Source organism: Lampetra planeri, chromosome 18, assembly GCF_965212315.1.
Source record: "Lampetra planeri chromosome 18, kcLamPlan1.2.h2, whole genome shotgun sequence".
In the NCBI taxonomy this organism is placed as follows: domain Eukaryota; kingdom Metazoa; phylum Chordata; class Hyperoartia; order Petromyzontiformes; family Petromyzontidae; genus Lampetra; species Lampetra planeri.
Window position 1 is genome coordinate 4,051,593 of NC_136124.1, and position 20,826 is coordinate 4,072,418.

The 20,826-nt window shown below is 45.8% G+C and overlaps 1 protein-coding gene across 1 annotated transcript in view; it reads left to right on the forward strand.

Annotated features, from left to right (window-relative positions):
• Window positions 1-20,826, forward strand: part of LOC144723515 (epithelial cell adhesion molecule-like) — an 86,231-nt gene that overhangs the window by 21,653 nt on the left and 43,752 nt on the right. The window contains exon 10 of the transcript XR_013586206.1: window positions 2,908-2,983. The gene's annotated coding sequence lies outside the window, so the exon portion shown is untranslated. The remainder of the gene's footprint in view (window positions 1-2,907; window positions 2,984-20,826) is intronic.

Here is a 20,826-nt window from a genome sequence, read left to right on the forward strand (position 1 = left end):
TGCTTTCTCTCTCTCTCATCTTCTCTGTGATTTATACCACCTTGAGTCTTCCTCTCGCTTCTTCATTTCTCACCGTGTCCTTCCTTGTTAAACCCAATCAGAATCAGAAATCAGAAACGGTTTTAATCGCCATGTAAGTTTGCACAGACAAGGAATTCACTATGGCGGGACGGTGCATACATTGAACAAATAGGAATCTTAACTTATATAAAAGGTATACACTCTAACTATACTAACGTTACAAAGTATAAGTAATACTAAAGGGCTAAAATCTTTAAAATTATGAATAAGTAGACCTTATAAAATGCGAAATGTAAAATGTTAATTAGCCGTATTAAACAATCTTAAAATACAAAAATACAAATAAGATTACACGTTGTAAGTGTGGAAAGGTGTAATTATGTAGATAAAATGTTATAGTAAGTGTAACAGTCATTTTAAGTGTAAAAGTCATTTTAAGCCCTTGGCCTTGTTGAGGAGGCCAACAGCGGATGGGAAAAAAACTGTTTTATGACGTGAGGTTTTGGTCTTGATGGACCGCAGCCTTCTGCCGGAGGGGAGTAGCTGGAACAGAGAGTATCCAGGGTGCGAGGAATCGTCCGCAATCTTCCTCGCTCGCCTCAGGGTCCTCAAAGTGTGCAGGTCCTCAAGGGTTGGTAGATTACAGCCAATCACCTTCTCAGCAGTGCGGATGATACGCTGCAGTCTGCTCTTGTCCTTGGCAGTGGCAGCAGCGTACCAGACGGTGATGGAGGAGGTGAGGATGGACTCAATGATGGCTGTATAGAAGCACACCATCATTGTCTTTGGCAGATTAAATTTCCTCAGCTGCCGTAGGAAGTACATTCTCTGTTGAGCTCTCTTGATAAGGGAGCTGATGTTCAGTTCCCACTTGAGGTCCTGGGAAAGAATAGTGCCCAGGAAGCGGAAGGACTCAACATTGGTGACTGGGGAGTCGCACAGGGTGATGGGGGTGAGTGGGGCTGTATTCTTCCTGAAGTCCACAACCATCTCCACGATCTTAAGAGCATTGAGCTCCAGGTTGTTCTGGCTACACCAGGTCACCAGGTTGTCAGCTTCCCTCCTATAGTCAGACTCATCCCCATCAGAGATGAGCCCAATGAGGGTGGTGTCGTCCGCCAACTTCACGAGTTTGACGGACTGGTGACTGGAGGTGCAGCTGTTGGTGTACAGGGTGAATAGCAGAGGGGAAAGGACGCAGCCCTGAGGAGATCCGGTGCTGATTGATCTGGAGGCAGAAACTTGTGATCCCAGTTTGACACACTGCTTCCTGTCAGACAGGAAGTCAACATCCAACCGCAACATCATCATCTCTCTTCTTGGTTCTTTCGGCAAAGTCTTCACATGAGGACGGCTGCTTGCGATGTGACCGAAACGTCGTGAGAATTGTATTTGATTATGTTTAATTAGTTTTATTTTATTATTTCCCTTCTACGTGACTTTACCGAAATAACCAAGAAGATGAATCCCTGCAGTCACGAAAGCTTTAAATCGAAATCCTCATCTCTGTGACTGCCAGAGCTTGGGTCCTCCCTCTTTCTAATGCCCCAGCATTCGGCCCCATACAACAGCACCGGCCTCACCACCGTCGTGTACTACACACCACACTATACACTACACTATACACTACACACTTTTCGCTTCGACCAAACTGGAAAGACCCTCTTATCGCACACCACACAAGTCGTCTCTCGCCATTTCAGCCACCCAGCCCTTGTTCTTGTTCTCATCTCTCCTTCTCGTGACCCATCAGCAGCACATTGTTGCACCCAGCTACTTAAACTCGGTCGTCTTCAGTAACTGGTCACTTCCAATTTGCAATCCTCCTGCATCATTTCCACTGAAATTTGCCACCATATACTCAGTCTTTGTCCGACTGATCCTCAACCCGTTCCCTTCAATCTTTTGCACCAACATCTTCAAATCATTCTTCCACAACCCCTCTGCTTTCACTGCATCGCGCAATGTCGTCTGCAAATAGCATACACCAGGGGGGGGGGGCTCCCTCTGAATATCTCTCGTGAGTTCCAGCACCAGGATGAACAGGAAGGGGCTCAGGGCAGAAACTTTGCTTCACTCCCACTTTGACTTGAAAGCTCTCCGACACTCCACAGCTGCTTCATACATATCCTGGATCAGCTGGAAATACACCTCAGGAATACCTCTGCTTCTCATACACCCCCAGATGAGCTCTGTGCAAAGATTGCATCCATTCTTGACTCGCGCTCGCTAACGTTTTTCACGGTTGCAAATTTTGAATTTGCCGAAGCAGCACAAAAGAAATGTTTAACTTAATCCGCTCTCAGCCGAGGTGTTGGAGAGACTGCATTGTTTGCGTCGATGTCATGCGGGTAAATTTGTCCAAAGGAAAACAGGTCAATTTAGTTTGTGTGTTACCACGTAAGTCACTTATTCAGTGGGTGAAGTCTGCACCGCTGGGTTGCAAAACAGGCAATAATTTAATAAAGATAATTAAATAAAGATTCTGGTTTTAATATTCGGCAACTTTTGGGATTCTGAAATGGCCCATTGGTTAATTAATAATGCAGAACGAACAATATTGTTTTTTTTTAAAAATCGAGCTGCAGCATAAATCTATCAAGCATACTTAGAATATCCAAACGAGCCCTTAATCATTCTCTGCGATGAAATGCAATCGATGCACCACTGCCAATGCAGCAAGTAAGACGTTCGTCGTAAACCCTAGTAAAGTATCCCCCATCATCACACATATATATTTCCTCATCGTTATTTCTAGTTGTTAAAAGTATTCATTTTACTGGGCAGTAAGGCTGGGCATGGGAATTTGAATGGTATTCAGAATCAAAATCGTTATTTATCCTGGGGGAATCCGATAAGCTGAAAATCTCTTTTTTTTCTTTACAGATGTTCAGTCGGGGCGGGTCAGAAATTTACAAGCAAGAGTACAACAAAAACGGCCGGAGTGAAAATAAGAGAAAAGGTAAGCAAGGCACAAAGCTAATTAAATACATCGCAATAAAGTACAGGCGTGTCTCGCTTAACGAGCGAGATATGTTCCCCGCAAATTGCTCGTTCAGTGAATATCCGTTAAACGATCGTCGTTTTTTTATTGCCTCCCATGTAAAAAGCCGAGTTACGTGTCAGCCCCAAAATGTTCCACTCATGAACACATTGTTTTCACGCGTGGGAAATGCAAATTATAAAGTAATAAAACATCGAACGTAGCGCTTACCACGCAAGAAGAGCCACAAGGTGCTTGCAGGGTGCCTGTCCTCAGCGCCTGCTGTGTTGGCATTAGGGTGGTGTGACGCTGGAGACAAGTGGGTCAAGCGATGCTACACCACAGGTTACTCGAAACCCCGTCGAGTTCCTTCCAACACCGTTGACTTTCCCGTGCGCCGACGCTCACCAGGTGGCGTTCACTTTCACGACCTCACACGTGGCATGAGCTGTCGCGTAATCCGATTCGCGTGCACAAGGCGCAAGGCACGTCTGTGCATGAAGCCATGAAGAAATTAACTGACCGGGGGTGGGGTAGTTTTCGAGGACACCCCCCCCCCCCCCGCTAAATTCAATTAAACTGCAATCAATCAAACTTTATTTCCATAGCACTATTCGTGCAAAAAAAGTGCAATACATAGTGCTTTACAGGTACAATAAAAGTGAAATTGTAGGCAAAATAAAATCACGTAACAGATTTCTAGCGAAGGCATAATAAAAATAACACATTAAGGGAATCTTAATTCAAAGCAAGTTTTTAAAAGTTAGTTATTAGATTTATTGTAAAAGTGCTTAATTATTCTGAAGCCCTCGGATCGCCTGGCAGGCTGTTCCACAGGCGAGGGCCATAAACACTCAACGTCGCTTCTCCCGAGGTTTTGGTTCTGGCCTTTGGGACGACTAAAAGACCGGCACCAGATGATCTAAGGGATCTTGTTGGTTCATATCCTAAAAGCATGGAAGACATGTATAGAGGTGCCAGACCATTCAACGACTTAAAAACCAACAGAATAATTTTTAAATCAATTCAAGTCGGCACAAACATTTTAATTCCAGGCAGGGGCAGTTCAGTGATTTTCATCGCAGCCGTTCCGCATGCACGCGGCAGTGGTAGACCCTGGACCAGAAGACACGACAGCCAAATCGGGGAGCAGTATCGTTACCCATTCTGTTTGGCGTTTAAAGTTCTGTTCGCCTGGACGATATCCATCGCTCCCCCCCTTAAACAAGGTCTCACTATGGTTCGGGGTTAATTGTGACATTGATAGACGTTGGACCTGCAGATGGCAGAGCAGTGCTGCGAAACCGCGTGGAGCTGTATAGGCTACTCCCGGTGCTGATAATGCGTCTTGGTAGAAATGATCCTTGTAAACCTGAAGAATATCGTTACTTAGAAACACACACCTTAGGGCTGCATTTAGACGAGCATTTAATGAATTACAGAGGGCCTCCTAACAGGGGTGGAACAACTGGTCCAAGGATCTATTATTTTTAACCGTGTTCCAACTCGTACGGTTTAGAGTCTTTACGCGTTAGCTCTGTCTGTTGATCTGCAATGGGGCGCAGGTACTGTAACTCTCGTGAAGGCGATCCAATATCGCCCAAACAACTTTAGTAGATTCTGTGTTGCTATTTAGGGACATGGTCAATTGAAAACCGACCAAAATTGATGAGAGGGCTGCAAACGACTTGGAGACACCAACTAGGGGAAGAATGAGCATTCGGAGATATGCAACTTACCCATCGGCTCATATGAAAATTATATGTACGGAATAAATTGTATGAATATTACTTTCGACTTCCGTTCTGCTCACTGAATATTCCCCAGCACAAACGCCTGCTGGAAAGGGTTACGGAACCCGTGTTGAGCATTTCGTTGAATGGTAGCGCCTCCAATTGTTGCATTGGCAATGTGAAGCAATGGCAACGCATCAAAAAAACAAAGCTTTTTCTCATCGAAGAACTGAGCACATTTATCAATTACATTGTGGCCTTAAAAATAAAATAAAATATGTCTGTAATAGGCGACATTTGGGGCAATGGCCATTCTTCCCAGTACATCGAAAAATCAGAGCGGTATAGTCTTGTACGTGTGCTTTGGTGCATCTAATGTGAGCGAAATAATCAATATGAATTGATGTATCATTCAATATTTATTGATGTATCATTTTGAGCGTATTGTCACAAGACGGAGGAAAAGTGCAACCAAATGAGGAAATGTACATTGGTCACCTACAGGCTGTCTGCCCATGGATCGTGATGATATGGATGGTCATTCCTTATCTACTGTCTAGCATACACTTTTTTCATTGAAAATGTATTGCCGAGTGTGTAGGGTCACACAATGCTTTTGTTTGAGCTTTTTGTAGTTATTGCACAATGTCTCTAAATTTGTGTGGATTTTTGTGGATTTACTGCAGGTAGTGCTCAGATGTAAAATAGCAACGTTACTTAAGCATGGCAATGCAACTGCAGCTGTATTTAACCAAACAAAACAGAAGCAGTGTGAAAATGTACAAATTGGTTATTTGTGCAGTACATTTTTATATATTTGTCTGCTATATATTGTGTCACCAGGCCTGTGAATTTTGACTGAAACCTTCAACCTTTTGACCTGCAATGCAATCCCAGCCAATTGTGTTTTGGTGCAAGATATGTTGATGGATTTCTCAAGTTCTGCTTCAAGCATATGTCAGTGATGGCTTTGGACGATTGCTAACATTAACCCGATACCCAAAAAGTCGTAGACCACTCTCACAACACACCACTCCTTGTACATGTATAGTCCTTTGTCGATCCACTACTGGATGAGGACCTTATCACATTGACCGGATCATGGGCCATACTTCACCATGCTGATCGGTGCATGTTAGCGAAGGGGGGGGGGGAGTACAGACGTGGGGCAAAGATGTATTGTACAAAATAAATGTTTATGCACTACCCTATGCTGCCTACCACACAGACCCACAGCAGCCTATAACACCTGTTATAGAGGATATATTGGTCGCCTGCCCAAGCAATATCCATGATCAACTCTGCTGTGCCCCCGAGATTTGACGACATCGCACTCATTCCACGTGATTTGGTCACAGGCAATGAACAAGATGAACGATTTCTAAATATGAATGATCAAGTACGCGCATCACATTCATGCGCACTGACATTGATTCGAAATGGGGTTGCTATGGTTTGACCGCATAACACTCGGGCGGCTAATATCGCTATAAGCACATGGGAACATTTTATCCAGGCTGGCTTGTCAGCGGTTTATCCGCACAACTACTGGGCACAACCAGAATTGTGTTGGTGTGGCTTTGTTTGGTGGTGGTGGGGGGGGGTGTTTTGCATTTTCCAAAGTCATTGAGGCAGTCCAGTATTTCTCTTGGCTATCACCCACCCCACCCCGAGCACCCAAAGATTTGGGGGTCAACATTGCCGGTGCAATGTTGACCCGCACTCCGTGCCGTCTTTGAGCCCCGCCCTCCCCTCCCTCCCGATACGTTCCATTCATTGGCTACCACATTCTGATGAGCTCCCCCCCCCTCTCCTCCCCCCTCAACTCGCTTATAAGGGATTACATCTTGAATCATTGCCTCACTTGATGCAGCTAATCTGGCTGTGACGGTCCCACCTGATGACGGAGACTTGTGTTGCCTCCGAAACGTCGTGATTTTTATTTTATTTTATTTTTATTAATTTTGATGTTTTACCTACGTGACTTTACCGAAAAAACCTAAGAATATTGCCGGTGCAGTTTATCTTAAGGTGCAAACGGGGTGTTTTTCTGGTCACTAGGCTGGAGATGCTATCCATGTTCTCCTGTAGACAGAGGGGTTACTTTCAGTCTGTTTTGATCGCATTTTCAGCATCCAATATGCAGAATCGTAATTAAGGTCCTGTAATATGACACCCCCCGTTTATTTACTCACCGATTCAAGACCAGCGCTGTGTAAATGTTGGAACGGCGCAACGGAGGTTCTACAATTTGTTTTCTTTGTCTGCCCATGAGCTAGCACATGGATGTGCCAATTCTTCAGTAGGAGCACATACATCACAGCCATTAATACGGGTTACTCTAACTGTCATGCTAGATGCATTGAATTCGGAGTGTAAGCCCGTATTATTGTTATTTTTCCATTAGAATACCGTACTATACGTTAACGCCGAATTATAAAATCACCCCGAAACGCACCCGATCTCAAAAGATCAGCAGGGTTGATAATAGAAATAAAATAATAAATCACGACGTTTCGGAGGCAACACAAGTCTCCGTCATCAGGTGGGACCGTCATAGCTACATTTACTGTATCAAGTATGAATCCTTGCAGTCACGAAAGCTTCAAATCTAGAATCAGCAGGGTTGAGTCAGGATAGCACTTTGGATGGGCGATCACCATGCAGAACGGGTTGTTTTCGACTGCTCCTGGCCTCCATGGTGGGCAGCAGAAGGCAGTCCAGCAAAATACATTGTGGTTTAATTCTAGATTTGAAGCTTTCGTGACTGCAAGGATTCATACTCTTAGTTCTTTCGGTAAAGTCACGTCGGTAAAAAAATGAAATTAAAATTAATGAAAATAAAATAAAAATCACGACGTTTCGGAGGCAACACAAGTCTCCGTCATCAGGTGGGACCGTCACAGCCAGATTTGCTGCATCAAGTGACTTTACCGAACGAACTAAGAGTATACATTGTGGTTTAGTTTGCTGTGGCACTGGATGTTGTGTACGCCAGGGCCACAATCACGGTCAACTTTGGATTCATTCGCCACGCCAAGACAACTTTAGTTCAATACGCAGCAAAGAAAGACTACAGCTAGAAGTATCTGTAGGACCTCCAATCAGTGTAGGCCTTTTCAAAAACAATGCCGCGTAGGATAACGAGTGTAGATTGGTGGCGTTGGAGGCAGTACGGCAAGTGGCAAACTTTTACCCATTAACGCATTAAGAGCTTAACTGCATTCTTCTTTAGAATTAGTTGAATACGATGTTTAACAAAGAGGCCAATTTAGATGTGAGAAACCGTTCCGAATGCGAGACTTATCTTGTGCAAATCGCTGTAAAACTCGGAGAGAATATTGTTACTCAATTTGTTTTTCATCCATTGCGCCAGTTGAACGCAACCGTTGCTTCACTTGCAGCTACTTTGTACGTATGTGTGTTGAACTTCCTTTGCACCGTACGTAGCCAACTGTGCCAATCAAACTGGAAATTTTCATTCGTAGGACGCCTGTAATGCAAGCAACAATAATACAATTCCCCCTGAATTTCAGACACTTTTTTTCAGTTAGGGGCCGTCCATAAATGACGTCACGCGATTTTGGACGATTTTTGACCACCCCCCCTTCGTCACACGGCGTCACAAAAAGTCAGACCCCCCCCCCTCAAATATGACGTCACAAATCTCTGCCCCCCCCCCCCAAAAAAAAACATGCTTCAAATCGCTTTATACTATTGTCATTGTAGTGCGTATTTAATGTGGCACTGAACTCTGATGTTGTAGGAGAAAACATTTATTAAAAAGTCTATTTCATTAAGTAGAACGTGTTGTCTATATTTATTTAAAGTTGCGCATTTTGATGTGACGTCACATTTCTCAAACCCCCCACCTCGTCACACATCGTCACAAATACTCTTTTTTTTTTCGGTAAAGTCACGTGACTTTTACCGAAAAAACTAAGAGTATGAATCCTTGCAGTCACGAAAGCTTCAAATCTACAATCGTCACAAATGTTTGACCCCCCCCCCCCCTAGGTGCGTGACGTCATTTATGGACGGCCCCTTACCCTATTTTTCAATTAAATAAAGCGTTGGGGTCTTTCTCATCATCTGTTCCGTGGCCATAAACCTGGCACACCGACACATGCAAGTCACCTTTGTGTTCCGTGTCCAATTTATACCCCGCTCAGTCAGTCACGCCGCTTACAACCCGAATGGGTTTCAGCAAGTGGCTGTGCATATACAGCGATTTACCAGCCGCTATACAACAACTAGAAAAAAAAAACTCATTATAAAACAACATACCGTTACATCTCCATTCACAATTTTGTAATTCAGCAAACACATCGGGAAAACAAATGATGACGGAATGGAGCAATTTCTGGCTCCGGATAATGATGATTCTGGCAGCTTTAGTGCAATACACGCATCTGAAGATGAACACGATTCGTACACGATTTCCGACATGAATTGGTGCGTGTAACAACGCAGCAAAAACCGACATCCCACTGTGATGTCGGTTTGACCACAAGCCGGTTACATCCACCCTGCCGCGGCGTAGTTAAACAACCGCCCGGGCGACATGGAAATAGGTTGGAGGAGGGGTTACCGAGTGCGTGGCCGAGATTTTTCTCCGGGTTCAAGGGTTGATGGGGGGGACTGCTGGGATCAGACCACTGGGCAATTTTTTGTTGTAACGGAGAAAACAAACAGCCAGCAACGAAGTGCGGCCTGATGAAGACCGCTTGTGTTGCGATCGAAACGTCGTGGGTTTTTTGCTTTTATTTTAGATTTTTTGTTTTCTATTTACTATTTACGTGACTTTACCGAAAGAGCCAAGAATATCAATTCCTGCAGTCACGAAAGTTGAAGTATACATTTATTTCTAGATTTGAAGCTTTCGTGACTGCAAGGATTCATACTCTTAGGTTTTTTCGGTAAAGTCACGTAGGTAAATAAATTTTTTTTTATTTAATTCATTTATTTTCATTTATTATTATTTTATTTTATCACCGAAAAAAACCTAAGAGTATACATTTATTTCTTTATTTATTCACACTAAAATGGAGCAAACCCTCGGTGCGGCACGGGGTGTTTTTTGGCGGCAGTGATAAATTTGTGTGGCCGTCTTGAATTCCCCGAATGCGCGTTCATGCAACGTAGCGTGCCCGTCGCGTACTTCGCTGGTCTTGGATGGGGCGCTCCCCGACACTGATAGATGCCCCGGGTCCAGCTTGGGCAACGCCACAAAGGTTGCGGGTAAAACCTTTTTCTTATTACGAGCGCGAATGTTTTCAAGCGAGCGTATAAAGGCAGGTGGCGGACGATATTAAATGATCATCTTCTCGAGAAAACCTGTCGCGCTGTCGGCTTAAATTACGGTTGAGTATCGAATAAGATAAATATTCATTACTCTCCGTTGCAGAAGTAAGAAATCGTACAATGTATATTTGCTTCGCTCGTGTTTGCGTGTAATTTACGTGGGGCGCTTGCTCGTTGCATGCATGCATTTATGCATCAGCTCGTGTTAATGGCATTACTGTGACGGATATACTATCTGCACCTTTTCCCCTCGCGTGCAACTCCGAAAGGAATGCGAACGCCGACCTGGCATTGTTCCGCTCGTTCAGATGCACACAGCGGAGGGTGGTAATTGGCAATGGCTTAGACCTGCATTTGTACAAGTCTAATCAGTGCCGAGCACCACGTGTGCGTGTGGACTCAAGTCAGCGTTAATACAAAACAAATTGTGATCCGGGGTTGCTGGTGGTTTGCGCAAAGAACAATAACTCAACACATCCGTCAACAACATCGGCCCTAAAATAAACATGTATTTATATTGTCCTGTCAAGTCAACGTTGATTTTGTATTACTCTGTCACCTTTCCAGTGTAGAGCTCCCATGCAAGGTCCCATTGACATCGAACGCACAAGAATAATACAGAAAAAAACACGTTTCTAATTAGAAAGCAGAAAATGTATAAAAAATATATACAATTGAAATCAACAAACAATTATTACGTTTGTATAATAGCCGACGTTTTGTGCAACGGTCCCATCTTTATATCTGCGCGATGTGTCCTTGCAATTCGGTGCCGAGTTAGACTGGCATTTACAGAAGCTGTATGACCTTTAGATTTTTGATTGAGGGCCATGGGACCGAGGGACAAAGTGCTGGAGCGGTAGCCACTGCCTGGGAGAGGGGGGGGGTGTTAGTACAGATTACTCTCGTGCTCACTCTGCTGCTGCTGCGTGTTAGTCTGGTGCAGTCCTGGCTACATCTTCGCCAGTTGGAAACATTTAGGCTGGCCTGCCTACGATCCATCCTGGGTTTAACCAGGCTGGATTGTGTGAGGAGCTCACAAATCCTTGAAAGATCTGGGTAAAGTCCCATCGGTGAGCTCCTCCGGCAGGCAAGGCTGCGTTGGCTGGGTCATGTAGCCCGCATGCCCAGCCACCGCATGCCTAAACAGCTTATGTTCGGCCGGATCGAGGGGGCTAAACGGGCGCGGCACGGGCTAGAGAAGAGATGGAGTGATGTGGTTCAGGAGGACCTGGAGCTGAGTGAACTTGCCGATGACTGGTACCAGCGGTGTCATGATCGGCCTCTGTGGAGCAGGAGGCTCGTGAAGGACGCTACTGGGCAGTTGGAGGCAGTCGCCCTCCAACAACAACGGAGGGCGGAGGAGCGACGCTCACAACAACGAGCGGAGCGCCGGGTCTAAAGCACAGCAAGTTGGTACAGTAGGGGGCACAGGTGGTGCATTGCCAGTCATCTCAGTCAGTTGACCCGTGGCACCTGGGTCTGCCCCGTGACCTCCTGCCAGCGGGCGTTCGACACTTCACGTGGACTCAAGGTGCACTTGGCCTGGCACAAGCGTCGTGGTGACGTCACCGCCACTTAGTGGCGAATGGCGGTTGTTGTTGTTGTTGTCCTGGCTAGACTCCATCATGGGCTCTTGAGCCAAGTTCACGTGTAGTGTAGGTTCCTCCCGTGCCTGTGGACTCTGCCATCATGCCACCGCTTTCTGAATCACCAGAGGGAGGTGGGCAATGTACGTATGTGTTTTTAACTTCTTTCGCGCCGTACGTAGCCGACCGTGCTAATAGGAGGTGCGGGGCAAGGACAACAAACTAAACCCAAAAGCATTTCTAAAAGAAATGAGTTTTCAATCCAGATGTAAAAGTGCTTGCTCCAGTGTCTTCTTAATATCGGTGATAACGGTTTGGCAGCTGAGATATGGAGCTCTGGCTATCGGGGCTAGGCTCTGGGTCTCACCGTTCTCCATTTATAAACGGCGGCTATTCCTAAAATTTCACTGCTTCGCATTCCCTGGAGAGCAAGGGTTCTACACTGCACAGTCTAACCGCCACAATGGATAATCCCGGTTTGGATGGCGGTGGATCGCTTACGATGGTGACCCGGTCACGTGCCGTACGCATATTGCCGACAAGTATGGGAAGTCCTCAGAGGGGACGTTAAGCCTGCTATTCCATCTGCTTGTGGGACCGGCCATGTTCCCCAACGCCGTTTGTTTAATTAGGCCATTGTGTGCTGGTGTCTCGGCCATTAAAAAAGATACCCCATGGGGCATGATGTGGGCTGTTAAGAAACAAAAGTAAGTGGACTTAGGCAGAGCACATCCCTATATGGCATGATAGTTCACGGTCAAGGCTGGGGACTGAATGGCAGCCAAAGGAGGGATTGTGTTGCGGTCGAAGACCATCAAGGAGATATCGGTGTAGACGCTCAGCTCATATTTTGAAAAAAAATCACATTTTTTTTATTTACCAGGTAAGGCCCACTGAGCTATATAGCTCTTTTCAGAAGCCTCCTGGCCACAAATGATAGCTCAGCAAAGTGGCTTCTCACGTGGAAGTTTACAGTAGCCAAATACTCTAAATGGCGTGATGTTGATTCTAAATTTTGGAGGGGGAAAACTCGAGGACCCGGAGAGAAATCCACGCGACGATGGGGAGAGAGAGAGACATCCAAACTGCAAATATACAGCAGCAGGCGTCAGGATCGGGATCGAACCCACGACCTCCTGTATACCAGGCGAGGTAGTTAACATCTCGCCACCTTAGGGCCATATGCAGGAGAGAGATGGATTGTGGCATCGCGGGAACAAGAGGATGGCAGTGGCCATGGGGGAGACCTTCACTTAGCAGTGGCTCGAGCTTGGCTGGTGACGATGACGATCGTTTACCCTTTTCCAGGAGAGATCGAATCCTCTAAGTCTCACAGCCATGTGAGTATAGTTTAATGACTTACGCTGGGCAAGTATATTCAAATTAATAAATAAGTAAGGTATGCATAATGTATGCTCGATTCCAGGTGGTGATTATATGGTGTGAACAACAACTCCTGTCTGGGTGACAAACAAGATCCTTCTTCTAGCCTGAGGGGGTTGGTTGGTTACAATGTTTAACAATTAAACAAAAGTAAACATTCTATGACTTTCACAGGAATTAAAATGAGTTGCGGTTCTAAAAAAAAAAATCCAAATTTATCGGAGATAAATATCTAAAGGGGGCCTCAGCTCTCTGGCTTCAGGTACCTCACAATGTGAATGTTGTTTATTCTCGAAGTTACATTACAGTGTTCATTATTGCGTAATGCTGCGGTGTGCATTATGAAGCAAAGCCTCTACGAATCCACACCATGAACACGATCTCTCGCCATTTGTCTTGCGTCAGTCACACGATCGCCCTCGCCCCATCTTCAACGCCATCCGTGGACTCGCTTCTGCCTACCTCTCATTTCTCGTCTCACCCCCCCACCCCCACCACGTGCTCTCTTGCTGCAACATCCGAGGCCTTCTGTCGGAGCCTCGTGTCAACCCTGGCTCCGTGGGAAGTCGCTTCCTCTGCTTCCTCTGCTACCACGGGAAATCTGGAATTCCCTCCCGTAGGTCATCAATGCTGTTGACTCACTGGCCCCTGTTTAAGCCAAGGTTCAATATCTTTATCTATGGGACCTTTTTGCCAGTATAAAAATGATGAATAATAGGCTTCACTCCTTCTGGCAATAATTCAGGCGTTACTGCCATGAAGATGGCTGTCTCTTGTGTAGGCCAATCGGTTTAGAAGACGACGCATATTTGACCGGAGCCTGTTTGTGTGCATGTTTTGCCACACGTTTGTGTGTTTTTTGCAGACTTGATACCTTCTTGACATAGGTATCTATGTGGTGTTTGAACGTCTTAACACCTGTTTTATTCCTTGAAAGGGTAAAGCCTATTCTTGTTTTTTCATCAGTTTTAAATATTTTATTTTTCTTTGCCTGGGACCGTCTTTCATCTGCTATGCTATACACGTGAAGTGCGTGTATGCGATGGAGCAGTGGCATAGTGCTTCGCTTGGTTCCCGGTCATGGCTAACATCGGTGTTCAGTGGTATTTTAATCAGTCCCATCATCATCACCCCCCCCCCCCCTTGTTTTAACAACCCACACTCACCAGCATGGTGTGGTGAAGGATAGTCAAACAACCATGACTAACATAGTGGAGGGTAGGCCTTCATCCAGCAGTGGATTGATGAAGGACTTGAGATGATTGCTTTAATATATAAATTATCTTCTTTTTGTTCCCTGCTGGTGCACAATCCCCCCACATTGTTTTGCAGCAACGTCTTCGTGTGCTTTTGTTTTGATGCCGTATACATTTAAATTCGCACGGTGATCGTGTTCTATCGCTAATGGGGTTAGGAGAGGCATGGTGTCACTCCTTTTTACGTGCTTCCCGTGTGTGGAGAGATGAGCGGAGGCTTGTTTGTTTATTTAATCTTCAATTATGCTCCACAATAACGCGATATTAGTTTTTTTTTAATATACATACGTCGCAGTATTGCTTTGCTTTTTTTTTCATTCACCGGAGAAAGCCCAGCATTATTGGTTTCACAGAGCTAACTCTGGCCAGATGACACCGTAAATATTGAAGCTTGCTATAACAATTAAGTAAGTGCATGTTCAACCGACGTTATATTATCCAGCAGCAATCGCTGCCGAGGAATATTTCGTCTGGAAAGTCAAGAGGTTGATGGGGTGTTTACCGAAAAAAAAATACGTTTATAAATTATGTTGCGAGATGTACAAGAGGAGTCTAAATATATGTTTTATTTTTTAAATACGTGATTTTGTGTAGTTGTTTTTTTCTTGCCGCCGTGTAAGCCGCGTGTGTTATCCGCAAAGCTCCGGCAGCCGGCTTGCTGCCGGAGATAACCGCGGGATGCAATAAACGACGACGATGGTGATGAGCCTCCCCCCCGCCCCCCGAATAATTCCTTTTGCCAGAAATTTGCCGAGAGATGATCCCGAGTAGCTTTCGCTCGCCTGCCAATCCGACGCGTCGTGATTGCGCATTTGTGGCCGTTTTTATCGTCCCTGCGTTCGTCAGTCGTGTTTCCAAAATTGTGTTAATTCTCGTCGAGAAAAAAACATACCTAAATTTCGATTTAAAGCTCTCGTGACTGCAGGGATTCATCTTCTTGTTTTTTTCGGTAAAGTCACGTAGAAGAGAAAAAATAAAATAATAAAAATAAAACATAATAAAATAATTCTCACGACGTTTCGGCCACGAAAGACAGCGTCTTTCCGACAGACCTGTTCTTCACCTGAGGACGGCTGCTTGCGTTGTGGCCGAAACGTCGTGAGAATTATTTAATGATGTTTATTTTTTATTATTTTATTATTATTTCCCTTCTACGTGACTTTACCGAAAGATCCAAGAAGAAAAATATACTAGTTCGTTTCCACCACCGTAACGAATAAGTAAAGGGGGATTTTTTTTCCTCTCTCAAACAAAACTAAATATATCATCCCCCAGGGTGAAAAATACAGCGACCAGGGATATAATAATAAGGGCTTATGTTGAGCGATTCCCCATGCTGAAATTCAAGCGGGTTTGTGTGGCGTTCGCACTGGAGAATGCCTCATTCGTTTAAAACGACACTGTTTTTTTGTCCTTTTCGCGAGGCCACAAGTCCTCGGACCTTCTCCAACGATGTTAAATTGCTGTCAAGAAACACTGTGATTAATGTGAACGTGGCGTCAGCAGGGGAGTGGAGGGGGGCCCACACATGTTTAGACACCTGTGCCGCGAGGGAGTGAGTGTCCTGGTTGACCCGAGAAACACCGGGCACCTTGCCACAGCTGTCGCTCAACAGCGTCCCCTCCGACGCGTGGATCCTTCCTCCGTCGCTGCTCGAGGCGGTGCAAATGGTGCATGCCATTTATCCCTGGAAGGGAGTGAGGGGGTGGGGGGGGGTGTTGGGAAGGGTCATAATGATTGTAGCCGACGAGCCCCCGGGATTTAGTGGAAATGCAAATGTCATCTTGCAGTTGCTGGCTGGACAAAAAAAACATGAAGAGCAATTGATGTGGGTGGAATTTCAGAAAAAAAAATTGTGCCCGTCAATTGTTACGCTGGATGACATTTCAACAAAGCCAGTGAAGATTTCGTGACCGATAAAACAGCGTTCTTGTCATTCCAATTGTCACACGTTAATGTGGTCTCCCATGGTCACAGAACGCACACACAATCTTTGCATATCATCACAACAGCTTCGGCAATCATTACCTTGGTTACCTTTATTTTATTTCCGTACGGCAATCGGAAACAATTGCAAAGCCTCATGACATCACAATAACATTCAAATCCGGAGCAGATTACATAATCGGGGCATTTTAATGTTGCGGTGGTTCACGCTGTGTAAGCACAAATCAGAGAGGCGCACCGCTGAGCCGATGTGCACGGCTATAATGGCTTGAATCTTCGCTGACAGCCAGCAAACTCGACTTGTACCAGCATCGGTGAATTACCAGTGAATTACGACCGTCTGCTGCTGAGGAGTGGCACGCGCCGGCGAGGTACTGTCCGCGAGAGTGGTCCGTCGTCGCGCGCTCACGGAATGGTCCCCAGATTGTACATTTGAAGCATCGGCCGGCGAATTCACGAATTGCACGACGATGCAACCCGCTCGCCTGTGGCTCTCGGGGTTCGAGTGTCACGTAGCGGGATCGTGAGGAATGTGTGGCAGCGATGGCTTCCTTGGGAGGTCTTCATACTCGCAGTAGATTGATCACGAAGCATAATGGTGATGACGGTATGAATCCACACACTTAAACCGCTGACTCCTGTTCAGCGTGGAAGCTCACGGGCCTCTCGCTTCTGCTGCAATAATTGTCGTCTTTTCCTCCACATCTGGGTCTCTTTTTTTTCTCTCGACAATATTCATTTGCTGGCTAACACTACAGACAGATGGTTTCGTTGATTGGTGCTTCTTTCGTTCCTTCAACAAAACCGCTCCGCTCTGGCTCACTTCCGTGTATTTGTGTTTATTTACCAGATCAAGAGAGAATTCTATCATCGTGCGGCTTGTGGGAAAGCGGTTTGTAACGTTTCATCACATTCCGCGTCATTTCCGTCAGCGTCATTCTCATCGTTATCAATGTGACTGTCAATATTTATTGCAATCACTATCGTCCCATTGTCACCAGCGCACGTGTTATTGTGATGCTGTCATGTAGGGAATATTAAAATAAAGGCAGTTATTTATCCGGGAAAGCCTTACTGTGTCTCATGGCTCTGTCTGGAAGGTTATGCATTGGGATGCTTGGCCAATTCCATGAACTAGTATTTGGCATTGCAGGAGGATAACCCAGAGAACACCCACTACGCATATGAGGGGGTAACACGCAAAATGATGAACACACAAGGAGTCAAGAAATCTGTTTCTTTAATCCTACTACTCCGCATGTTTTCGCGGTTGCGTTTGTATATGTGTATGTTGAACTTCTTTTTCACCGTACGTAGTCAACCATGCTAACCCGGAGGTGTTTGTACCGCGTGCTGTTGGGTATTCCAGACGACACGTCGTACAATCCAAAGGCACATCGAAGAGATGACCTATCTATGGGACCTTTTTGCCAATATAAAAATTATGAAAAAATAAGGAATAGCCATCAACCTTTATGGCTATAAAACAGGTGTTAAGATGTTCAAACGCATGTTTTGCCACAAGTGTGTGTGGTTAATGCAGACTTGATGCCCTGCAACAAGGTACCTATTCGGTATTTGAACATCTGCACACCTGTTTTATTGCCAGAAACGGTATACAACCCTTTCTTATTTTTTTCATCGGAGACATAATCTGGTGCCCTGCTGCTGCTGCCTTTATACCGACAACCTCGCAAGCCAAGTCAAATCCAGGCTCAATCACGCTTATCTTCCGAAACATGATGGGATCGGTTTCATTCAGAGTTATGAAAAAAGACCCATCGTAATTAAAGAAGCTTCATTTGCCTTGCCACGCGGGGGGATATTGGAAATTGATGCACGGTGGGTTTTTTTGGTCTGGGCAGAGGCGCTCCGTTTATGGCTTTGGCCAAGAGCCACTCCCTTGCCTGGTATACAGGAGGTCGTGGGTTCCATCCCAACCCTGACGCCGGTATATTTGGAGTTTGCGTGTCTCTCTCCCCGTGGTTTTCCTCCCGGCCCTCCAGTTCTTCCCTCCACATTTATAATCCACGTGCTTTTAGAGTATTTGGCTGCTATACATTTCCACGTGATAAGCCACTTCGTTAAGCTATCGTTAGTGGCCAGGTCGCTTCTGAAAAAGAGCTACACAGCTCAGTGGACCTTACCTGGTAAAATAAAAAGTAGTACAGTAGTAGCTGTGCATGCCTTTTGATTTTAACGGAGACGTGGAAGAAAGCTCGGTTAGAACACTGCTGATTGCGTTTCTCCTTTTTTAATTACTTTGTCGTCACTGTCCATTTTTTTCCCTTTTAATGACAGTGTCATAATAATAATAACGGGAGACAGGGAGGGGGGGGGGGATTTTACTTTGCTGCGCAAATCCATTGCGCCGGTTTTCAAATTAAAATTGTGAGCCGCATGTTTAACACCACGCCGAGAAGCTGGGGCCGCATTGTGTCGCGTCGCTCAAACAGCGAGCGGCGTAACCCGCTATCCGTGCCTCGATGCTTCATTCGCCCTGCCGGTGCTGCGTGGGAAAACAAACACGAGCTCGGCGGCTTAACGCTAAATATGCGCATTAAATATTAATCGTGTACGGTTAAAACCGGTGACCCTTCGTGGAATGGCACTGGCTCCGCCGGCTTTCTTGGCGAGCGCAAACGCGCGGAGCGGAGGGATGCACCGCAGGAGGAAGTTACGGGAGCCGGAATGATGAGAAGGGCTTCGGTGGCATGGTGGAGGTTGGGTCTATTTTAATCACCGTCATGGTGACGAGAATAATCCAATTGATTTGGTGCCGGTGACCCGTGTGAACGGGTGTGTGTGTGTAAACGTGCACGCCCTGAGAGATTAATTGTCAGCATGTTTTATACGGATGTTATACAGATTTGTTTTTTCTCTCTGATCCACAGCACTCGAAGGCTGCCCTCAGTATGCAAACCTGAGCGCCTGCTTACCAATTGATTTTGAGGATTTATCTATGTTGAACTTCTTTCGCACCCTACGTAGCCAACCGTGCTCATCATAGGCACGGGGGCATATCACAATAGCCTGCTTTAGATTTCTAATACGCGTCATCATAATGTTCAGCTAATTTTCTATCTACTGCTGCATAAAGGCCCCCCTCCCCAAGCAATCGTGATCCGTCATGGTCCGGTGCTGCTGCCGTCCCGGGTCAACCAGAGTGCCATGGCCTCACACGACCCCTCCCCCTTAGGTCGGCACCCACACGCCGTGTCCTGTAGGGCCGGCACTGGACAGCGTGATGCCATCCAGCGATGTCACTACATCGCACACCGTGTCCCTCTAGGGCCGGCACTGCACCCACAACATGGTGACATCCAGCGATGTCACTACACATACAATTAGCACCGTTGGCTATGTACGGTGAGAAGGAAGTTCAACATACATGCACATGTATTTCCAAGCAATGCATCTCTACACATTTGTTTATGCAATTTTCAGCTCTTGTACCAATTTTTTGACGAGTGCGATTTTGCGACCCAAGTTACGATTCAAGATGGATTTTTGGGGTTGGATGGCGTTGAGTCAAAGAGTTGTCACGTGAACAAGCGCGCCGATCTATGACTGCTTCAGCACAAGAGGACAAAGTCAGCTATCGTAACAACAGCGCCCGCAAAGTCGCAAACTCCAAGCGGGGAACGCGCCCAGCCACGATCAAGACCTCACTCACCTCATGCTACTCCAGCACGGAGCACGCCTGCCCAGCCTGGGAAAGTTTGTTCATCACGTGGCCACTTCATGAACTGGCTGTGTCGGGTGGAGGAGGGTTTACGACGCAACATTTTACTCACACGTGGCGATCTGACCTCACAAAATCGATTGTGAATAATATACTTGGCACATTTTTTTCAGCCCGTGATTGTGTGCTTCTTATCAATGTCACAGCCGGCACTCTGCACTGATTGAAAACTTTCTTCTTCGTCACACACATTTGTATTCCCCTCTTCACGATCATGTTTTGACTCTGCAAAGGCACTCCATCTTGCGCTTGTCTATATTTCAACGCTTTCATCCCAATCTGCCCGGGATACACGGAGTCTGCGTGTTTGAACTCGCGTCCCTTCGACAGTAATTTGGTTACGTTGAGAAAACCTGTTGCACGTTACGTTCGCTCGGCTCGTGTACGTCTCGAGTCCAACCTGGCAGCCTTCTTTGTAAAGTTATTTAATCATTCGTTGTAATTATTAGTAATTATTAGTAATGGAAATTATTAAAATGTAAATGCACAAAACGCGCCGCTATTTTTTTTGTTAAGCAACATAAATGCCTCGTCAGTGGATCTCTGATGGCTGCCGAGATTAAAGCCGTCCACATAAAAGCATGAAAAAAGCACTCGAAAATTGCTTTTTGCACTCTTGCTCCAACGGAGCAATAAACAGGGCCCAATTTCATGAGCGAACAGGGGAGGGAGGGGGAAAAAAATAAAGAAAAAAACCTTTTCAGCTGGCAGACCAAAGCTGCAAAATCGTTAAATTGCAACGCGCAATTGCAGTGTGCTCTCCGCCAGGAAACCTCACTGTGAGGATACGTCGTCATGTGCCCAACGCGCTTCCAGAATAATATGCCACAGCTGGGATATCGTGACCGTTGATAACAATATCGTA